The sequence below is a fragment of the Aythya ferina genome, assembly GCF_964211825.1.
Source record: "Aythya ferina genome assembly, contig: HAP1_SCAFFOLD_74, whole genome shotgun sequence".
Taxonomy (NCBI): Eukaryota; Metazoa; Chordata; class Aves; order Anseriformes; family Anatidae; genus Aythya; species Aythya ferina.
The window spans coordinates 404,082-414,448 of record NW_028181437.1 but is presented as its reverse complement, the minus strand read 5'-3'; the positions used below and the strand labels follow the sequence as shown (position 1 = coordinate 414,448).

General features: G+C 41.9%; 1 long non-coding RNA gene across 1 annotated transcript in view; it reads right to left on the bottom strand.

The window, feature by feature from the left end:
- Positions 1–476: 476 nt before the first annotated feature.
- Positions 477–10,367, bottom strand: part of LOC311428405 — a 139,063-nt gene continuing 129,172 nt past the window's right edge. The window contains exons 2-4 of the long non-coding RNA XR_014687705.1: positions 831–896; positions 698–744; positions 477–607 (exon numbers count right to left, since the gene is read on the bottom strand). This is a non-coding gene — a long non-coding RNA (uncharacterized lncRNA). The remainder of the gene's footprint in view (positions 608–697; positions 745–830; positions 897–10,367) is intronic.

The following is a 10,367-nucleotide window of genomic DNA, read 5'->3' as shown; positions in this document are numbered from 1 at the left end:
TCTACAAGCAGCTCCCCCCTTGCCCCCAGATACCGGCCCCCAGACACAGACCCCAAAAGCCTAATCACAGGCCCTGAACTCTAGAGGCAGGCTCCAAAACCCAGGACAAAGCCCCAGTGGTTCGAGACAGGGCCCAAATCCCAGACACAGGCCCCAAACGCTAAACATATGCCAAAAAAAGTATTAGTGCTGGTGCCAAATGTTACAGACAGGCCCAAAAGCCCGAGATGCTCAAGGCTGAGACGTAACTTGGCTTTCTGAATTACTGGAAAGCAGCTTTCATTCTCAGATAACTGTGTGCAGGCTAGATAGGATGGGGCTTCAGGCACCTCTTCACCTGAGGAAACACACTGCCATCAGGCACCGCTGTGCCAGACAAGCTTGTTCTGCTAGAACACCCTACTCAGATGCACTGTGGCGTTCAAGTGAACTGCTTTCATGCAAATATAACGACTGATGTTACAACCCACCTTGCCTGTGGCACCTGATGAACAGAAGAGTAAGCCACCGCAGCGCTTCAAAACCATCCCTGCACGTGCCGCTCCTTGTCGCTCTCTGGCCTTATCTCATATCCTTATCCACTTCTGTGGAGAGCCTGCCACGGCACCTGCAAAGCAAGACGGACACCTTTCATAGTCACCTTGTGCTACTTGGTCGTTCTGCTCCAACCCAGCTCATGACCAGCCCCTCTTCTTACACAGCTCTTCAGAGTGCAGTTTGCTCCTTTGAGCCTGTGTGAGACACCTGTGAAAGAAAAAGAAACGCATAGGCCGATGCAGCATCCAAAGACACAGCACAGCTAGGTAAGTTACTCTCATCTGCTCCCTTACCTCTGCCGCTTACCAGCCCCCGAGGCAGATGCTTCAATCTACCCTCTTCAAACAGCTACAACACCTCTAAAAGACAAAGAGGGGATGCTTAGAGGAACAGTGAGACCTACAACACAACAACTGCTACATCTGTTCCTCACTCACCTTGCCAGAGGCAGCTCTGCGTGTGACGTCCCAGGTTGTACACTGCGTTACCTAACCCTTACCGTAACCCTTACCCTAACCCTTCTCACCCTTACCATTACCCAAATCCTTACCTTTACTTTTTCCTTACCCTTACTCTTTCCTTTAACCATAACCTTACCCTTACCCTATACCTTACTCCAACCCTTCCCCTTACCTTCCCCTTCCCCTTCCCCTTAACCTAACCCTAAACCTTAAACCTTACCGTAAACCTTACCCTTTCTGCTACACTTACCCTTAGCATAAATCTAAACCTTACACTTACCCTTAGCCTAACCCTCACCCTTACCATTACCCATACCCTTATTCTTACTCTTATCCTAACCCTTTCCTTTACACTTACGGTTACCATTAACCTTACCCTTACCCTAACACTTATCCTTAACCTAACCCTTACCCTAAACCTTACACTTACTCTTAACATTAACCTTACCCTTAACCTTTAGCTAATACTTAATCTTACGTTTTTCTCACCCTAACCCTATAATTAACCATAACCATTACCCTAACACTTAACCTTACCCTTACAATAAGCCACACAACAACACTTAAATGTACACTTACGCTTAAACTTGCCCTAGCAATTACTCGTACAATTAAAATATTAATTAATTAAATTAAAAAATTTTAATTTAAAATAAATTGAATTAAAAAAATTAAATACCATTATCCTTATACCTTATCCTTAACCCTCACCCTTATCATTACCAATACCCTTACTCTTACACTTATTCTTATACATACAACTTACCCTTTTCCTAACACTTAACCCTAACCTAACTCTAACCCTAAACCTTACCTGAACCCTTTCCAGTACCATTACATTAACCCTTACCCTTAACCTAAACCTTACACTTGCTCTTAACCTTAACCTAATACTTACCTTTACGTTTTCCTCACACTAACCCTAAAATTAACCCTAACCATTACCCTAACAGTTACCCCTAACCTAACCCTTACTCTAACACTTACAGTGACCCGTACACTTAAACATACCCTTACACTTACTCTTACCCTAACCCTTACCCTTATCATAACCCATACTCTAACACATACTTCCACCCGTACCCTTACGCTTTCCGTTACCCTAACTCTTACTCTTACCCTTACCCTTACCCTTACCCTTACTCTTACCCTATCCCTTACCCAATCCCTTACCCTATCCCTTACCCTTAACCTAACCCTAAACCTTACCCTTATCCTAACACTTACCCTTATCGTAAACCTTACCCTTTCTGCTACACTTACCCTTAGCCTAAATCTAAACCTTACACTTACCCTTAGCCTAACCCTCACCCTTACCATTACCCATACCCTTATTCTTACCCTTACCCTAACCCTTACCTTTACACTTACGGTTACCATTAACCTTACCCTTACCCTAACACTTATCCTTAACCTAACCCTTACCCTAAACCTTACCCCAACCCTTACCCTGACCCTTACATTAACCCTAACCCTTACCCTAAACCTTACACTTACTCTTAACCTTAACCTTAGCTGTAACCTAATACTTACCCTTACGTTTCCCTCACCCTAACCCTAAAATTAACCCTAACCATTACCCTAACACTTAACCTTACCCTAACCCTAAAATTACTCGTACAATTACCCTTACGCTTACCCTTACCCTTAACCTAAGCCTAAACCATACAGTAAACCTTACCCTTTCTGCTACACTTACCCTTAGCCTAAATCTAAACCTTACTCTTACCCTTAGCCTAATCTTTACCCTTAACCTAACCCTAACCCTAAACCTTATCCCAGCCCTTACCCTGACCCTTACATTAACCCTAACCCTTACCCTATAACTTACACTTACTCTTAACCGTAACCTTACCCTTAACCATTACCCTAACACTTACCCTTACGTTTCCCTCAACCTAACCCGAAAATTAACCCTAACCATTACCCTAACACTTACCCTTACCCTAACCCTAACCGTAACTCTAACCCTTACTGTAACCCTTACCCTGACCCGTACCCTTACACTTACCCTTACCCTAAGCCTTTCCCTTACCATGACCCATACCCTAACACGTACTTGTAGCCTTAACCTTACCGTTCCCCTTACCCTTACCTTTACTGTCTCCGTTACCCTTACACTTACACTTAACATAAACCTTAACCTTAACCTAAACCTTATCATAAGCCATACAACAACACTTACATGTAAATTTATGCTTGACTTACCCTAGCAATTACTCGTACAATTACCCTTAACCTTACTATTAAGCTAAGCCTAAACCTTACCCTTATGATAACACTTACCCTTATCCTAAACCTTACCCTTTCTGCTGCACTTACCGTTTGCCTAATTCTAAATCTTACCCTAACCCTCACCCTTACCTAAATCTAACCATTACCCTAAGCCTCACCCGTACCCTTACCATTATACTTACTTTTACCCTTAACCTAAACCTTACCCCAACCGTTACCCTGACCCTTACATTAACCCTAACCCTTACGCTAACCCTAACCCTAACCCTAACCCTAACCCTAACCCTAACCCTAACCCTGACCCTGACCCTGACCCTGACCCTAACCCTAACCCTAACCCTAACCCTAACCCTTACTCTAAACCTAACCCTTAACCTAAACCTTACACTTAATCTTATCTTTAACCTTACCCTTAAACTAATACATACCCTTACGTTTCCCTCATCATAACCCTAAAATTAACCGTAACCATTACCCTAACACTTATACTTACCTAACCCTAAACCTTACTCTAACTTTTACCCTGAGCCAGAACCTTAGACTTGCCCTTCCCCTTCCCCTTACTAATACCGTTACCATAACCCTTACCCATACACTTACAGTTACCATTAACCTTACCCTTACCCTAACACTTACCCTTACCCTATCCCTTACACTTATCTTATCCATACAAATTACGCATTCCCTAACACTTAACCTTAACCTAACCCTAACCCTAAACCTTACCTGAACCCTTACTCTGACCCTTACATTAACCCTTACCCTAAAACTTACACTTAACCTTAACCTTACCCTTAACCTTAACCTAATACTTACCCTTACTTTTCCCTCACCCTAACCCTAAAATTAACCCTAACCATTACCCCAACACTTACCCTTACCCTAACCCTTACCCTTACCATAACCCATACTCTAACACATACTTCTACCCGTACCCGTACCCTTACGGTAACTCTTACCCTTACCGTAACCCTTACCCTTACCGTTACCGTTACCGTGGCCCTTACCCTTACCCTAACCCTTACCCTTACCCTTACCCTTACCCTTACCCTTACCCTTACCCTTACCCTTACCCTTACCCTTACCCTTACCCTTACCCTTACCCTTACCCTTACCCTTACCCTTACCCTAACCCTTCTCCTTACACTTACTGTTACCTTTAACATTACCCTTACCCTAACACTTACACTTATCCTTATCCATGCCCTTACCCTTACCCTAATCTTTACCCTTAACCTAACCCTAACCCTAAACCTTATCCCAGCCTTTACCCTGACCCTTACATTAACCGTAACCCTTACCCTAAAGCTTACACTTACTCTTAACCTTAACCTTACCCTTAACCATTACCCTAACACTTACCCTTACGTTTCCCTCACCCTAAGTCCTAAAATTAACCCTAACCATTACCCTAACACTTACCCTAACCCTTACCCTAACCCTAACCCTAACCCTAACCCTTACTCTAACCCTAACCCTTAACCTAAACCTTACACTTAATCTTAACTTTAACCTTACCCTTAAACTAATACATACCCTTACGTTTCCCTCATCATAACCCTAAAATTAACCGTAACCATTACCCTAACACTTATCCTTACCTAACCCTAACCCTAACCCTTACTCTAACTTTAAACCCTGACCCGTAACCTTAGACTTCCCCTTCCCCTTCCCCTTACGCTTACCCTTACCCTAACCCTTACCCTTACACTTACGGTTACCATTAACCTTACCCTTACCCTAACACTTACTCTTACCCTATCCCTTACACTTATACTTATCCATACAACTTACGTTTACCCTAACACTTAACCTTAACCTAACCCTAACCCTAAACCTTACCTGAACCTTTACCCTGACCCTTACATTAACCCTTACCCTAAAACTTACACTTAACCTTAACCTTACCCTTAACCTTAACCTAATACTTACCCTTACTTTTCCCTCAGCCTAATCCTAAAATTAACCCTAACCATTACCCCTACACTTACCCTTACCCTAACCCTTACCCTTACCATAACCCATACTCTAACACATACTTCTACCCGTACCCGTACCCTTACGGTAACCCTTACCCTTACCGTAACCCTTACCCTTACCCTACCCTTACCCTTACCCTTACCCTTACCCTTACCCTTACCCTTACCCTAACCCTAAACCTTACCCTTATCCTAACACTTACCCTTACCGGAAACCTTACCCTTTCTGCTACCATTACCCATACCCTTATTCTTACCCTAACCCTTACCTTTACACTTACGGTTACCATTAACCTTACACTTACCCTAACACTTATCCTGAACCTAACCCTTACCCTAAACCTTACCCCAACCCTTACCCTGACCCTTACATTAACCCTAACCCTTACCCTAAACCTTACACTTACTCTTAACATTAACCTTACCCTTAACCTTAAGCTAATATTTAACCTTACGTTTTTCTCACCCTAACCCTATAATTAACCATAACCATTACGCTAACACTTAACCTTACCCTTAACATAAGCCATACAACAACACTTAAATGTACATTTATGCCTAAGCTTACCCTAACAATTACTCGTACAATTAAAATATTAATTAATTAAATTAAAAAAAAATAATTTAAAATTAATTGAATTAAAAAATTAAAATACTCTTATCCTTATACCTTATCCTTAACCCTCACCCTTATCATTACCAATACCCTTACTCTCACACTTATTCTTATACATACAACTTACCCTTTTCCTAACACTTAACCCTAACCTAACTCTAACCCTAAACCTTACCTGAACCCTTTCCAGGACGCTTACATTAACCCTTACCCTTAACCTAAACCTTACACTTGCTCTTAACCTTAACCTAATACTTACCTTTTCGTTTTCCTCACACTAACCCTAAAATTAACCCTAACCATTACCCTAACAGTTACCCCTAATATAACCCTTACTCTAACACTTACAGTGACCCGTACACTTACACATACACTTACACTTACTCTTACCCTAACCCTTACCCTTACCATAACCCCTACTCTAACACATACTTCTACCCGTACCCTTACCCTTACTGTTACCCTAACCCTTACCCTTACCTTACCCTATCCCTATCCCTTACCCTATCCCTTACCCTATCCCTTACCCTTAACCTAACCCTAAACCTTACCCTTATCCTAACACTTACCCTTACCGTAAACCTTACCCTTTCTGCTACACTTACCCTTAGCCTAAATCTAAACCTTACACTTACCCTTAGCCTAACCCTCACCCTTACCATTACCCATACCCTTATTCTTACCCTTACCCTAACCCTTACCTTTACACTTACGGTTACCATTAACCTTACCCTTACCCTAACACTTACCCTTAACCTAACCCTTACCCTAAACCTTACCCCAACCCTTACCCTGACCCTTAAATTAACCCTAACCCTTACCCTAAACCTTACACTTACTCTTAACCTTAACCTTAGCTGTATTTAATACTTACCCTTATGTTTCCCTCACCCTAACCCTAAAATTAACCCTAAACATTACCCTAACACTTGACCTTACCCTAACCCTAAAATTACTCGTACAATTACCCTTACCCTTACCCTTAACCTAAGCCGAAACCTTACAGTAAACCTTACCCTTTCTGCTACACTTACCCTTAGCCGAAATCTAAACCTTGCATTTACCCCTACTGTAACCCTCACCCTTATCATTACCAATACTCTTACCCTTACCCTTACCCTAACCCTTCTCCTTACACTTACTGTTACCTTTAACATTACCCTTACCCTAACACTTACACTTATCCTTATCCATGCCCTTACCCTTGCCCTAATCTTTACCCTTAACCTAACCCTAACCCTAAACCTTACCCCAACCCTTACCCTGACCCTTACATTAACCCTAACCCTTACCCTAAAACTTACACTTACTCTTAACCTTACCCTTAACCATTACACTAACACTTACCCTTACATTTCCCTCACCCTAACCCTAAAATTAACCCTAACCATTACCCCAACACTTACCCTTACCCTAACCCTAACCGTAACTCTAACCCTTACTCTAACCCTTACCCTGACCCGTACCCTTACACTTACCCTTACCCTAACCCTTACCCTTACCATAACCCATACCCTAACACGTACTTGTAGCCTTAACCTTACCGTTCCCCTTACCCTTACCTTTACTGTCTCCGTTACCCTTACACTTACACTTAACATAAACCTTAACCTTAACCTAAACCTTATCATAAGCCATACAACAACACTTACATGTACACTTACGCTTGCACTTACCCTAGCAATTACTCGTACAATTACTCTTAACCTTACTATTAAGCTAACCCTAAACCTTACCCTTATCCTAACACTTACCCTTATCCTAAACCTTACCCTTTCTGCTACACTTACCCTTTGCCTAATTCTAAACCTTACCCTAACCCTCACCCTTAGCTAAAGCTAACCATTACCCTAACCTTCACTCTTACCCTTACCATTATACTTACTTTTACCCTTAACCTAAACCTTACCCCAACCCTTACCCTGACCCTTACATTATCCCTAACCCTTACCCTAAACCTTACACTTACTCTTAACCTTAACCTTACCCTTAACATTCACCTAATACTTACGCATACATTTTCCTGACTTTAACCCTAAAATTAACCCTAACCATTACCCTAACACTTAACCTTACCCTAACCCTAACCCTTACTCTTACCATTACCCTGACCCTTACCCTTACACTTACCCTAATTCTTACCCATACCATAACCCATACCCTAACACATATTTGTACCCTTAACCTTACCGTTACCCTTAACCTTACCCTTACCCTTACTCTATCCCTTACCCTTACGCTTACCCTTAACATAAACCTTACCCTTGACCTTACCCTTACCATAAGCCATACAACAACACTTACATGTACACTTACGCTTACACTTACCCTAGCAATTACTCGTAAAATTACCCTTAACCTTACCCTTACCAAACCATTACTCTTTTTCTTAACCTAACCATAAACATTAAGGATAAGCTAAAGGGTCACCCTTAAGGTTAACGTTATCCTAACTCTTACACTTAAGTGGGTAAGTGGAAGTGTAAGGGTACAGTTCAGGGTAAGCGTTAGAGTAAGGGTAAGTGTTAGGGTAATGGTTAGGCTAATTTTAGGTTTAGGGTGAGGGAAACATAAGGGTAAGTATTAGGTTAAGTTTAAGGATAAGGTTAAGAGTTATGGTAAGGGTTAGGGTTAATGTAATGGTAAGGGTTTGGGAAACGTTTAGGATAAGGGTAAGAGAAGGGATAATGGTAAGGGTAAGGATGATGTTTAGTGTAAGGGTTAGATTTAGTTAAGGGTAAGGTTTAGTGTAAGTTTAAGAGTAAGGGTAAGTGTAAGGGTATGTGTAAAAGTACGGGTAATTGTAAGGGTTAGAGTAAGGGTTAGGGTAAGGGTAAGAGTAAGGGTAATGGTTAGGGTTAATTTTAGGGTTAGGGTGAGGGAAACGTAAGAGTAAGTATTAGGTTACAGCTAAGGTTAAGGTTAAGAGTAAGTGTAAGGTTTAGTGTAAGGATTAGGGTTAATGTAAGGGTCAGGGTAAGGGTTGGGGTAAGGTTTAGGGTAAGGGTTAGGTTAAGGATAAGTGTTAGGGTAAGAGTAAGGTTAATGGTAACCGTAAGTGTAAAGGTAAGGGTTACAGTAAGGGTAAGAATAAGGGTATGGGTAATGGTAAGGGTGAGGGTTAGGCTAAGGGTAAGTGTAAGGTTTAGATTTAGGCTAAGTGTAGCAGAAAGTGTAAGGTTTACGGTAAGGGTAAGTGTTAGGATAAGGGTAAGGTTTAGGGTTAGGTTAAGGGTAAGGGATAGGGTAAGGGTAAAGGTAACGGTAAGGGTAAGGGTTACGGTAAGGGTAAGGGTTACCGTAAGGGTACGGGTACGGGTAGAAGTATGTGTTAGAGTATGGGTTATGGTAAGGGTATGGGTTAGGGTAAGGGTAAGTGTTGGGGTAATGGTTAGGGTTAATTTTAGGGTTAGGGTGAGGGAAAAGTAAGGGTAAGTATTAGGTTAAGGTTAAGGGGAAGGTTAAGGTCAAGTGTAATTTTTTGGGTACGGGTTAATGTAAGGGTCAGGGTAAGGGTTCAGGTAAGGTTTAGGGTTAGGGTTAGGTTAAGGTTAAGTGTTAGGGTAAGCGTAAGTAGTATGGATAAGGATAAGTGTAAGGGATAGGGTAAGGGTAAGTGTTAGGGTAAGGGTAAGGTTAATGGTAACCGTAAGTGTAAGGGTAAGGGTTAGGGTAAGGGGAAGAGTAAGGGGAAGGGGAAGGGGAAGTCTAAGGGTCCGGGTCAGGGTAAAAGTTAGAGTAAGGGTTAGGGTTAGGGTTCGGTAAGGATAAGTGTTAGGGTAATGTTTACAGTTAATTTTAGAGTTATGGTGAGGGAAACGTAAGGGTATGTATTAGTTTAAGGGTAAGGTTAAAGTTAAGATTAAGTGTAAGGTTTAGGTTAAGGGTTAGGGTTAGAGTAAGGGTTAGGGTTAGGGTTAGGATTAGGGTAAGGGTTTGGGATAATGTAAGGGTCAGGGTAACGGTTGGGGTAAGGTTTAGGTTAAGGGTAAAAGTAAGTATAATGGTAAGGGTAAGAGTGAAGGTTAGGGTAATGGTTAGCTTTAGCTAAGGGTGAGGGTTAGGGTAAGGTTTAGAATTAGGCAAAGGGTAAGTGTAGCAGAAAGGGTAAGGTTTAGGATAAGGGTAAGTGTTAGGATAAGGGTAAGGTTTAGGGTTAGCTTAATAGTAAGGTTAAGGGTAATTGTACGAGTAATTGCTAGGGTAAGTGCAAGCGTAAGTGTACATGTAAGTGTTGTTGTATGGCTTATGATAAGGGTTAGGTTTAGGTTAAGCTTAAGGTTTATGTTAAGTGTAATTGTAAGGGTAACAGAGACAGTAAAGGTAAGGGTAAGGGGAACGGTAAGGTTAAGGCTACAAGTACGTGTTAGGGTATGGGTTATGGTAAGGGTAAGGGTTAGGGTAAGGGTAAGGGTAAGTGTAAGGGTACGGGTCAGGGTAAGGGTTAGAGTAAGGGTTAGAGTTACGGTTAGGGTAAGTGTTAGGGTTAATGTAAGGGTCATGGTAAGGGTTGGGGTAAGGTTTAGGGTTAGGGTTAGG